This window comes from Mytilus californianus, unplaced genomic scaffold, assembly GCF_021869535.1.
Source record: "Mytilus californianus isolate M0D057914Y unplaced genomic scaffold, xbMytCali1.0.p SCAF_12, whole genome shotgun sequence".
Lineage (NCBI taxonomy): Eukaryota > Metazoa > Mollusca > Bivalvia > Mytilida > Mytilidae > Mytilus > Mytilus californianus.
In genome coordinates, this window is record NW_026262604.1 from 30,083,548 (window position 1) to 30,096,285 (window position 12,738).

Genomic DNA, 12,738 nt, shown 5'->3' on the forward strand with positions numbered 1-12,738 from the left:
TGAACTTCAAAAGGCAGAAGGAGGTATGGTATTTTTTTTTTGGTGTGTCGCAGGAAGCATCAAAGCAAAAATTTAAAATAGCCTTCCTGGACGTCATAATTATTTGGACTAGTATTTTTCTTTAAAAATTAATGACAAAAAAATTACTCTGTTCAAGCAGAGGACAAAAAAAAAATATTCTGAATCCAGATTTTCCCCATACCTTCTAGTGTTAATGTTGATTGATAGCATTGAAGTGCTTCACGTGTAAAAATTCTGACTCAAACAAAAAACCATACCCCCCCCCCCCCCCTTTGAAGCTAAATGGTTGCTCCCTTATTGTTTTCTGCTGAAAATGAATTTATTGGTGATTTATATAAATGACAATGCTTACATTCATTATCTTGTGCATTTTTATATCCATTTTTCTTTCTTTGCACATTTTATAAAATTTAAAACAATTAGACATTTGTTTAATTACCAAACTATGAATACTGTACAGTTATACAATCCATAACTTTATTAAATTAATTTTTTGTTGATTTTCATGAAAAGGTGGAGGATTTGGAATATCTTTTTCATCAATATCATTATCTAAAAGTTGTAGAGGTTTTTTTTATTTAATATTGCAAACAACGCTTTCTGTTTGTTGAAATATTTTTACTTTCTAAATTAGCTGGTTGTTCATATTGTATTCCCAGTTTCCTGCATCTCATATATATGTGATCAGCAAGAGGATCATTCTGATTGTTAAAAGAAGAGTTTGAATTTACAGTGAGCCTGCTTAGAATAATGTTTTGATCAGGTTTTTCATTTTTATCTAAGCATATAAGGAACCATTAATAGGATTGTTAAGTTGATAATCTAAAGATTTTGCTATTTTCTAGGATGCTATTTAAAATTTGAGGGGAGAACACTGCTCAGCAGTATAAATGTATTCCTGATCATCTTCTTTTTGTGGGGTTCTACATCAATTTCATGTACTAATTCAGAGTCGGTTTTATGTCATTTCTTGCATAATTTGTTTTATTAGCTTACTTTTCAAGTTTTTATACGACAGCAATATAAAATTGAGAATCAAAATGGGGAATATGTCAAAAATTTGCTTTCGAGTAATGCTATCATGTCGCTGTTGCTGTCCGAAGACACATTTGATTTCCGGACAATAACTTTAGTTTAAGTAAATCGATCTCTATGCCAATGTATGAAATTGTACCAGAAGGTTCAATACACAAAAGGAAGGTTAGACTTGATTTTGGGGGTTATGGTACCAACAGTTTAGGAGTCAGTGGTCAAAAACAACATTTTTGGGTTGTTTTTTTTCCATAATTTTTGGGTTTTTTCTCCAAACATTTACCATTTTTACATTGATTATTTCTCATTTATATATAAATGCAACAAATACTGATATGGCAGGTGATACACACGAAACAGTGTGTGTAAATCATTTTATCTGTAATTTGTGCATTTTTCCTTTGATGTGTACTCCTTGTCCTTGATAATGTCGACGTCATTATCAGTGGACTGGTCATGATAAAGAAAATATATTGGGTTAGTTCGCAATTGACATGCACAAGTGCACCGCAAAAGGATCTTCTTTCCCTTTAATTCACAAAATTGCACATGATTTTTTTCACAGAAACGCACACGTTATTTCATGAATGAAACACTTGTCATTGTTTGAAACTTTCAGTAATCAGCTGGTAATAAAACTTTAGTTTAGCCTTTTTGAACGATTCACTGATTGTGTGAAAATTTGAACAGAAAATGTACGATAAACCTGATAAAATTGCGGAATTATTGATAGCTTTCCTTACTATTCACAAGGACATATCACTAACATATCGTCCATGCTATTCCGATTTGACACACGGTTTTTATTCCTACATAGTCTGGCATGGCTGGTGCTGTTCCAAGTTGTCTTCTTTTGCTGCATGTTTCTTGAGAAGTATTTGTTTGACCTGGTCAGTCACTATAAAGTGTTACAATTCATATTAAGACGCAACACATAAATAGTGACCAAAAAGGTACCGCTTCCACATGCATGACATGAGAGAATCTAGAAAAAAAAATAAATGTACACATTTTCAACATTTTTGTGGGACTATCATATAAAATTAAGGAGATATGTAGTTGGAGACTGCTGCTGAAAAGAAATATTTGGGCTCACCTGATACCTGTTTTCAAATAAGTCCATATCAAAGTTTGAAGGGTCCAAAATTAAAATATGTTTGATTTCAACTGACATAAAATTTTTGGTGTTTTTTATATGCTAAATCTACATCTGTGGTTGTATCAGGCTGTGCTTGGCGAAGCATTTTATTGCTGTTTTGTTTGTTTGTACTTTATTTTATTTTGGTCATGAAAATTAACTTGTAGTTGTGAAGTTGCTAACATTTTTAAAAGATGATAATTAGATAACTTCGCATGGTGACGACACTGAGGTTTTCGTAGATTTACTTTTTTCCAGGAATGCTTCATCTGTTGATACATGTATATTCTCACTGTGAACAATTTGTGTCTCAAAAAAAACTTGTAAGATTTCTGCAGTTATTTTTGTTGAATACATACATACACATAGGGTGAAAATTGGGTACTTGGTGCAATTTGAGTAATATGACGTTATAGCCATAATTGTTTATTGCTATAATAGGTTGAAATGTGCACCTGATAAACGTATTCGGTAAAGTGAAAATGTTTTGATCAGGTTTAAACTGACGCATAAAATATACTGCTGACTGCGGGATGCAAATATTTATATTGCCTCTAAATAATGTGTCTGCAGCTTTAATTTCAAATGATGTATGTAGCCCACATACTTCCAAGTAACATGCTCTATACCTATCACTCAGACTCAAGTCTCCTTTTACTATGATTAAACTTTAAATTAGAGAGTGAAAAAAAAACAGTCTTCATCTCCTGGGACTGTTTAAGGTAGATATGTGTCATAATTAATGACAAGAGTTGTTGAGAGTTTGTCAAAGGAAGTACAGTGACAGTCTACAAAATTAGAAGATTGCCCAGTGAATTTGAATATATATATATTTTTTTTTAAACTTTTGTTAAGTTTTGAATTACACCTGCATTTGTCTGTTAGCTAGGAATAACAGTGACCACATTCCACAGTATAACCAACTTCATTATCACTGTAACTTGATATGGGAAATTCTGTAGCAGATTTTACTACCTTCACCTCCGCATCCGGCTACGTTTCTCCCAAAATTTATTGCTTGCAGAGGGTTTTTCTGTGTTCCCATGGCTGGACGGAACTTTTACACTCAAATGTTATCATTAATTATGATATTGTGACTTTTAAATGAAGTACCTGTGGTAATTTAGGAGATTTGTCACCGATAATGGAAAGATGAAGCAGACGACGAAACATGGCGTAAGATGTTGTTGTCCAAACTTCGGTTATTTCCGTGGTACAATAAAATTTAAATAAACTGCACAAGTTACTAAAATTTCTAAATTCTTGTTTTTGTAAACAAATAAGAATTTATGTCACATTTAACATCGAATTTATTCCGTTTTGTCCCGTTTTTCAAAATCGCGATTAAACGAGAATCTGGCAGCCATTAAAAATATAAGGGTTAAACTAATGTCCTGAAATTGTCCTTACGGATATTCCAATGCTAATTTCGTTTTCATTATATGAAGAATTGACCTTATATTTGGAGCCAAGCAAGAATACAATGTTTATTTAATAAATATAATGAAAAAAAAGAAAACAAATATTTTTAAGAGTTAGATAACTTGACTTGATCTACTTCGAAAATTAAAAAAAAAAATCGTACGAGATTTAACGAGAGTGACGAAACTTTTTAGATTGCTCATGTAGAGAGAGTTATCGTTCTTTATTCCAATTCGATGCATACTGTGGTATGTGGTCACTGTTATTCCTAGCTAACAGACAAATGCAGGTGAAGTTCAAAACTTAACAAAAGTTTAAAAAACATATATATTCAAATTCTTCAATCTTCAATCTTTGTCGTGATGACAGGGTAATCTCTCTTGTAAATTATCCTCTCTTCAAAATTTTAATCACTAATGTAGTTTCTCCTTTGTACTTAGATATTGTAGCTTTTTTAAAAAATATTAAAGAAAAAATGTTCTTAAAAAAAAAAAAAAGAAAGAAAAAAATTGGTTAATCAGATAATTGAAATGACATGAAAAATTTAAAAAAAATTTGTATTAAATTATCCACTAAAACGGTTTGTTTCCTCTATGTACTCCGATAATAGTTGAGTGATATTTTCTGCATTTGGCAAATTGATTGTTAATAAATTGTCTAAATCGGTTGGAATATGTCCTGTTATGAAGTATATTTGATGAAATAATTTGTATCTAGCATCTGAATACAGATCACATTCAAAGAGGTAGTGTTGTAGGTATCAGGTCGTTCCGGCCCCAAACCGATCCGGCCCCAAGTCGATCCGGCCCCGAGTCGATCCGTCCCAAGTCGATCCGTCCCACGTCGATCCATTGTTGTACATTTTCTTTTTTTTTCAAATTCACAATCTTCTAATTTTGTAGACTGTCACTGTACTTCCTTTGACAAACTCTCAACAAATCTTGTCATTAATTATGACACATATCTACCTTAAACAGTCCCAGGAGATGGAGACTGTTTTTTTTTCACTCTCTAAGTTTAATCATAGTAAAAGGAGACTTGAGTCTGAGTGATACATTTAGGTATACATTGTATGCTCCCATATTGTCCAAAATTGGATTTTATGGGAATTACGATGGAGTTATGATAACCCATGATAATACCATGACTTTTGATAGGTATAGAGCATGTTACTTGGAAGTATGTGGGCTACATACATCTTTTGAAATTCAAGCTGCAGACACATTATTTGGAGGCAATATAAATATTTGCCTCCCGCAGTCACCTGTATATTTTATGCGTCAGTTTAAACCTGATCAAAACATTTTCACTCTACCGAATACTTTTATCAGGTGCACATTTCAACCTATTAAAGCAATAAACAATTATGGCTATAACGTCACAGTACCCAAATTGCACCAAGTACCTAATTTTCACCCTATGTATATGTATGTATTCAACAAAAATAACTGCAGAAATCTTACAAAAGTTTTTTTTGAGACAAAACAATTTGTATTCTTATGATTTGACATTATACACGTCTTTCAACATAGGTTAATATATTTAAATATACACAAATCGTTCACAGTGAGAATATACTTGATCAACAGATGAAGCATTCCTGGGGAAAAGTAAATCTACGAAAACATCAGTGTCATCACCATTTGTTATCATAGCTATCGAATTGTATGACTGAGCAGTATCCATCTGCAAGCTAACATCATGCAACGTCAACTTCACATGATGTACTTTAAACCCAACGTTACGTGTGTTTGGCATATCATCACAACATCGTGACTTATCATTATACTATCACGACTAAAGCACTTGTCATTGCAAGTCAACATTGTGCAAATTCAACCTAGCATATTGTAATTTAGAGTTAGCATTTTGATGACTCAATTCAACATCACGCTGTCTTAACTTTACATTTTAAGCTTCAGCATAACGTTTTGTAAATATCTAATATATGACAGCTGAGGCTTTCCATACAATATATTTTCTTTATCATGACAAGTCCACTGATAATGAGGTCGACATTATCAAGGACAAGGAGTACACATCAAAGGAAAAATGCACAAATTACCGATAAAATAATTTACACACACTGTTTCGTGTGTATCACCTACCATATCAGAGTTTGTTGCATTTATATATAAATGAGAAAAAGTCAATGTAAAAATGGTAAATTTTTGGAGAAAAAACCCAAAAATTATGGGAAAAAAACAACCCAAAAATGTTGTTTTTGACCACTGACTCCTAAACTGTTGGTACCATAACCCCCAAAATCAATTCTAACATTCCTTTTGTGTATTGAACCTTCTGGTACAGTTTCATACATTGTCATAGAGATCCATTTACTTAAACTAAAGTTATTGTCCGGAAACCAAATGTGTCTTCGAACAGCAACAGCGACATGATAGCATTACTCGAAAGCAAGTTTTTGACATATTCCCCATTTCGATTCTAAATTTTATTTTGCCATCGTATAAAAACTTGAAAAGTAAGCTAATAAAACAAATTATGCATGAAATGACATAAAACTGACTCTGAATTAGTACATGAAATTGATGTAGAAACCCACAAAAAGAAGATGATCAGGAATATATTTATACTGCTGAGCAGTGTTCTCCCCTCAAATTTTAAATAACATCCTAGAAATTAGCAATTAAAATCTTTAGATTATCAACTTAACAATCCTACTTATGGTTCCTTATATGCTTAGATGAAAATGAAAAACCTGATCAAAACATTATTCTAAACAGGCTCACTGTAAATTCAAACTCTTCTTTTAACAATCAGAATGATCCTATTGCTGATCACATATATATGAGGTGCAGGAAACTTGGAATACAATATGAACAAACAGCTAATTTAGAAAGTAAAAATAATTCAACAAACAGAAAGCGTTGTTTGCAATACTAAATAAAAAAAAACGCTACAACTTTTAGATATTGATGAAAAAGATATTCCAAATCCTCCACCTTTTCATGAAAATCAACAAAAAATTAATTTAATAAAGTTATGGATTGTATAACAGTATTCATAGTTTTGAAATAAAACAAATGTCTTACACTGTCTTATTGTTTTAAATTTTGTAAAATTTGCAAAGAAAGAAAAATGGATATGAAAATGCACAAGATAATGAATGTAAGCATTGTCATTTATATAAATCACCAATAAATTCATTTTCAGCAGAAAACAATAAGGGAGCAACAATTTAGCTTCAAAGGGGGGAGGTATGGTTTTTTGTTTGAGTCAAATTTTTTACACGTGAAGCACTTCAATGCTATCAATCAAAATTATTTAGTCAAAATATAACACTATTAGGTATGGGGAAAATCTGGATTCAGAATATTTTTTTTTATCCTCTGCTTGAACAGAGTATTTTTTGTCATCAATATTTAAAGTAAATACTAGTCCAAATAATTATGACATCCAGGACGGCTATTTTAAATTTTTGCTTTGACGCCTTCCTGCGACGCACCAAAGCAAAAACAAAAGTACCATACCCCCTTCTGCCTTTTGAAGTTCAATGATCTTTCCCTAAACATTCTCCATCTAAACTTATTATTTTATTTTAGACAAAAACTATATGTAGGACATTCGTCCTGAACATGCATGAAATATTTGCCACTGGGCGTTAAGCAAACCAACAATCAATCAATATGTAGGACATAGTTTTGGTAAGCTGGCATTCAAGGTAGCGCCTTCCTCATATTAACCTTGCTAACTATTATATAACTGTCAAGACACAGTATGCATGTTAAAACTACTTGCATTGTCATAAAGAGTAAACAATCATATTCCACAAAACAAACAAAAAAGTGGTTATATCGTTACTCTAGCTATTACAAACCATATATATATATTATCATATGTGACTATCAAGCCTCCTTCAATGATAACTCTGATTCACCAATACTACAACTAAAATCAAAAACCAGGAGAAAAAAGACACTATTATATTCTAATGCTTGGAGTGCAAGATTCCAATAAAAAAAACCTATACCCCCGGGCTATACCCACAAACCACCGATCTCAATACATGTATAAGCAGCTAAAATACGGCAAGCTTTTTAGAAAAGCTATTACTTGTTGCTAAATACACGGGGCAGAAAGTACTTGATTGCACTGCAAGGTGGTTACGTCCCTTGAATAAACATCCGGCTGTGTAGCAGAACGCAATGACAAAACGCAGTATATACTATTTTGAACGCATTGATCACCGTACCATTTGTTCATTATTTGTATAAATATATTCTTATTGAGGTGAGCCATGAATATTTATCTAATTATGCCAGTTCCGTAAGCTGTTTACAAGAATCAGTCCTTTTGTCAGATGTCCTTGGAGTGGCAACTTGGACCTTGCCGCAGTCACTTGTTTCTATCCATGCACATGGGAAGGTCGACTATCCATAGATTGCCACAGGCATTTATCTGGATAGGCGACCTTCCCATGGAGGTCCTTGCAGTGGAAATTTTACACAAATTAACGTTAATTCAATGAATTTATTTTATATTTCAGTGGAAACAGCAAAAATTGAGGGAAAAAGTACTTAGTCTTAGCCTTAGGCCAAATAAATATATATGTGTGGTTCCAGTTACCCGACCGACCCTAGTTTTCATGTAGAATAATTTTTGAAAGATCCTATTTTGTGGAATGTGAATTTCAATAATTAAATTCACAGACTTCTGTCATCTGAATTTCCATTCTAGAAGTATCCACTACGGCTAAAAATGCAACAAAATTAACTAAAAATATAACATGTCTGTTTATTTTACAAACAAATATTGTATATAGAAAATGGCAAACTTCTGGCAGTCAGGGGTACTACTTGTACAAGTAATCTTTATTTACTTGAAGAAGTAAATAAAATGTACTTATACAAGTTAATTATATTGTTTGAATAATCTCCCCTTAATTTTCTAAAAAATTTACTTGTATAAGTAAATTTTTTTTACAATCCCACAAAAATTCTCAAGTTTTGAGATGTAAAATCATGCCTTTAGCAATTTTTCTCAGGTTAGCTCATAATTTTTGATAAGAGTTCAATGTTTCATCTCATTAATTCAACAAAGAAACTGATTGAGCAAAGATCTTAACTATTTGCGCAAAGCCTTCAAAAATTGCTCCTTGGGGGCTTGTAAATGAGCAGTGTTCTAAAGATAACAGACAAATGAGATTTTCATTGTCCATGAAATTACTCTTAAATGAATAGTAAAGACATCTGCAAAGGACAGACGATTCAAAATTCTGTTAGAGCAAAGAAGTTCTAAAAATTCAAGAAAAGACGATAGGATGACTTTTTTACTTGTATAAGTAAAAAAATCTGAAGGTCTAAGGGACATAACTAGGCCAAAAAATAATTTACTTATACAAGTAAATAAAATACACTTGTATAAGTATCCTACAAATTCACTTATATAAGTATACTATAATTACTTCTTCAAGTAAATAAAAATTACTTGTACAAGTAGTGCCCCTGACTGTCTGGTAGGGGCGTGTATAATAGGCCACTTCACTGCTTTTTGTCCATTTAGAATAGGGGGCAGATTTTTTGGATAGAGGTGGAAATAGTATGAACAATGATGAAAGTAAGGGAAATCCTATGCATGTTTCCAAGTAAGCTGGTTCTCTTCTGACTACTACACTTTTAATCATAGACAGCCGGTGAGATCTGATCTATTTTAAAATCTAATTAGTCATGAGACTTTTTCCATCATCCAATCAGATCATGTGTATTGTACTGTAATTCCCATTGTAAACATGAAATTTTATTTTATGCTACAAATTAAGAAATGTTATCGCACAGGGCTCACGTTAGCAGGCGACTGGGGCCACAAAGTCGCTTCCAGTCTGTCACTTCGCTTTTGCCTGACTCTCAAAAGCGAAATCTAGTCGCCCTGTTGTTCAGTCGCTTTCGTCATTGGCAATATTTAATATTTACCAAGTCGATGAAACAGCAATTTTTCATTTAAAAGTAAAGGAATTCAAAGACATAAACGATTTATTTTCTTTAGAAAAGAGGTTAACATGGTTAAAGCATTGATTTTAAAGTTGGTTGCATGTTATTTTCATTAAGACAATTTTTTTATCATTTCCGGTACTTGTTACTCGAGAGCGTACATCAAATCATTCTAACTTTCGGCAAAATAAGTTTGTTACTTCATTAGAACATGATAAAATTTGCCTGAAGTTAATTTGTTATCCATATACTGCATTAAAAACGTCATATTCCTTTCCAAATAGCGTGTCAAACATCGTTTATTTTTGTAAATTTGTAAAATTTCTTCATCTGCCATTGAAGTTATTGTACAACTACGAATCAGAGTCAGGATTCATCGGAAACAGAGCAGCTATGACCGAAATCTGAATTCTTACGATAATGACTATGGACGCATGAATGGCAGAACTGACAGAAGAAAATTTATCCCAAAAGGAAAAATTATTCATTCCACACGCATTAACATATTTGCGTAGTTACCAAGAAAGATAACTCTAGTGACTCTGTAAAGAACTCTTTTGTTTTAAAGATGTTGATTGTCTCTTTGATAAATAAAATGGTGTAATTAACATGAGTTGAACAAATTTATGGAATAATTTTTTCATTTTCTAAAATTTACTGTCAAATCCACAGTGGACATGTCGTAATAGCCTTCAGTTCGGAGTTTTCATTTTGTATGATGTCACGTTTACCATGAGGTTCATGTGCCCAAATCATTCTTGGAGTTTAGCAGAATTTTATTTGATTTCAAATTGATGCCTTTTTCAATATCTATTTTCTTTTTGTAATGCATTAGTTTATTTAAATTTAGAATAGGAATTTAATTTACACATTAATTTTATGCTTTATGCAACAAAAAACAAATTGCTATGTTTGTTTACATTTTTTGATATTGTACATTGCTATTAAACAAAGTACTGTCAGATCTCGTTAAAATCTCCTGGGCAAAATTTTTCCCTACAAGATTGGGCCGTACCAGTTGTTTGAGTATAGCATAAAACAAGAGGATGCCAGTTTAGTTTCCGAGCTACTGTTCTGTTTTAATGATGTTTTCCCGTATTTTTCAAACCATTTTTACCTCCATTTTGAAAATCTGTCCCCTTTTCAACATGGCTGCACTAATTGTGAAGTGGCCTTTACCGGAATCGGACTCGGTGAACACATATTTTTTTCTGGAATTTTGACCAAAAAAAAAATACTGACCTACCGACCCTATTTTTTTCAGGATGTAACTGGAACCACACATTTTTGTTTGGCCTTTATATAGGAAAATCATTGTTACAAGTTGTGATTCTGTGACATCATACAACAATCATAGTGATCAAAGTCAGAACTGTAAATTCAGAAATTATTATTGCGTGCATTTGTTATTGCGATTTTTGAAGAAAGGACAAAAATGCAAATTTATTATTGCGATTTCGGGAAAATCTGCATACACTTATTTGTATTAGATATCAGAATGCGAGTTCTTATTATTGTGATTATCACGCAGTCACATTATTGGCAATAATAAAAACCTCACAATAATTTCTGAATTTACAGTATCACTTTTTCATTGTGGTGTCTGACATTTACTTTTGTGATGTCAGAATTTAAGGGAAAGTTTGTGATGTCCAATAATGGCTGACAAATACATGTAACAATAAAGTGTATCCTTGATGATTGGAAGTTTTTACCCTAACTCAAAACGAAGGAAAACAATCACAACCTAGAAGTAAAATTTCTTCACTGTGCATCATACATGTGAACCTCCCGACGAGAGTACAATAATCCTTTTTTCAGGGGTCTCCTCCCGTCCTCCTGTTGAAGAGATAAAAATCCAGTGTATAAAAATTTATGAATGAAAATTTTCAGGCACCAATTTTTACTACACTGTTTACAAATGTTTATCATTGAAAACTTAAAAATGTGAGTGTATCGCACGTATCCGATGTAACTGACATGACTGACATTACCTGATTACCCAACATGTGTAGATTTTGACCGGGCTGATGGCTAATTAACAAGTGATAATAGTTTGATTGATCAATAACAGGTTATAGGATATTAATTACTTGATATGGCTTCTGTCTATGGCATAAGCCAAAAGTGGAATATTGTTGTCTAAAAATCTATCGGAAGGTTTTGATGCCTAACATGCCTAAAAGACTTTTAATAAACTTTCAACTCGGCGAAGAAAAACTAGCTATTTCACATTCCGATGTGGACATTAACGGACCTTCTGAAGATCAACAACAACACAAACTGTAACCAGGATCAGGATAACTTTAGTACAGAGTCAAGTGTATTAAAGCAGCCAAGTCAGCTTGTTCTTCTTACCTGACCCAGTTTTCCAAGACCAGTGCTTCAGTTTTTGAATAACATTTGTCAATGCAATATATATAGACAGTGTTTTAGCTAATATATTTTACAGTTTATGAAACAATGAGTCTTAAGTTTTCTAGCAAAATGAATTTCTTAATGCTTAAAAACCATGCCTAACAATTGTTATTGTTTGTTAATTTTTCATCTATTTATCATTTTATAAATGTATGGCATATTTCTTTCATATATATCTATACCAATGACATTGAATACAAATGAAAAAGATGGAGGCATGAATAAAACACTATACTATACTTTAATTTTCTCTTAGTACTCATAGAAAAAGTAATCATTAGTGAGTATACATGGTATATGTACTTTATTTACGAGCAGTCAACAATCAAAAACAAAGCATGAAACAGAAACTTCTCAATATTTCTTTCAAGGCCTAAATTAATATATTGTTTGTTTCCCCAATCCCGACCCTGCCAAGCAGGTGTGGGTAGGTAGGTAGGTAGGGAAATAATTTTATTTTTCCATAAAGCTTGAACATTTTCGGATGATCCGGCAACCCTGAAAATCGGAAATGAATAAAATAAACTTTGACTAAGTTTTGACAATAAAATTTTATGATTAGGACCAATTTTGCAGGGTCGGTCGGGGTTGGGGAAACAAACAATATTTTATTTTAGGCCCAAGTGATATCATTCAAACAGAAAGGCTACAAGGGTACTGTAAACACATTACATTCAGATAAAAGATTGAAGAAAAACCACTTTAAAAGACAATTTTTACATCAGACGGTTACATTTACGACAAAATGTATGTCGATAA

At 32.3% G+C, this 12,738-nt stretch overlaps 1 protein-coding gene across 13 annotated transcripts in view; it reads left to right on the forward strand.

The window, feature by feature from the left end:
• Window positions 1-7,746: 7,746 nt before the first annotated feature.
• The window catches only part of LOC127721664 (inositol hexakisphosphate and diphosphoinositol-pentakisphosphate kinase 2-like), a 71,712-nt gene continuing 66,720 nt past the window's right edge, over window positions 7,747-12,738 (forward strand). For all 13 annotated transcript variants that reach the window (XM_052228437.1, XM_052228441.1, XM_052228449.1 and 10 more), the window contains exon 1: window positions 7,747-7,864. The gene's annotated coding sequence lies outside the window, so the exon portion shown is untranslated. The remainder of the gene's footprint in view (window positions 7,865-12,738) is intronic.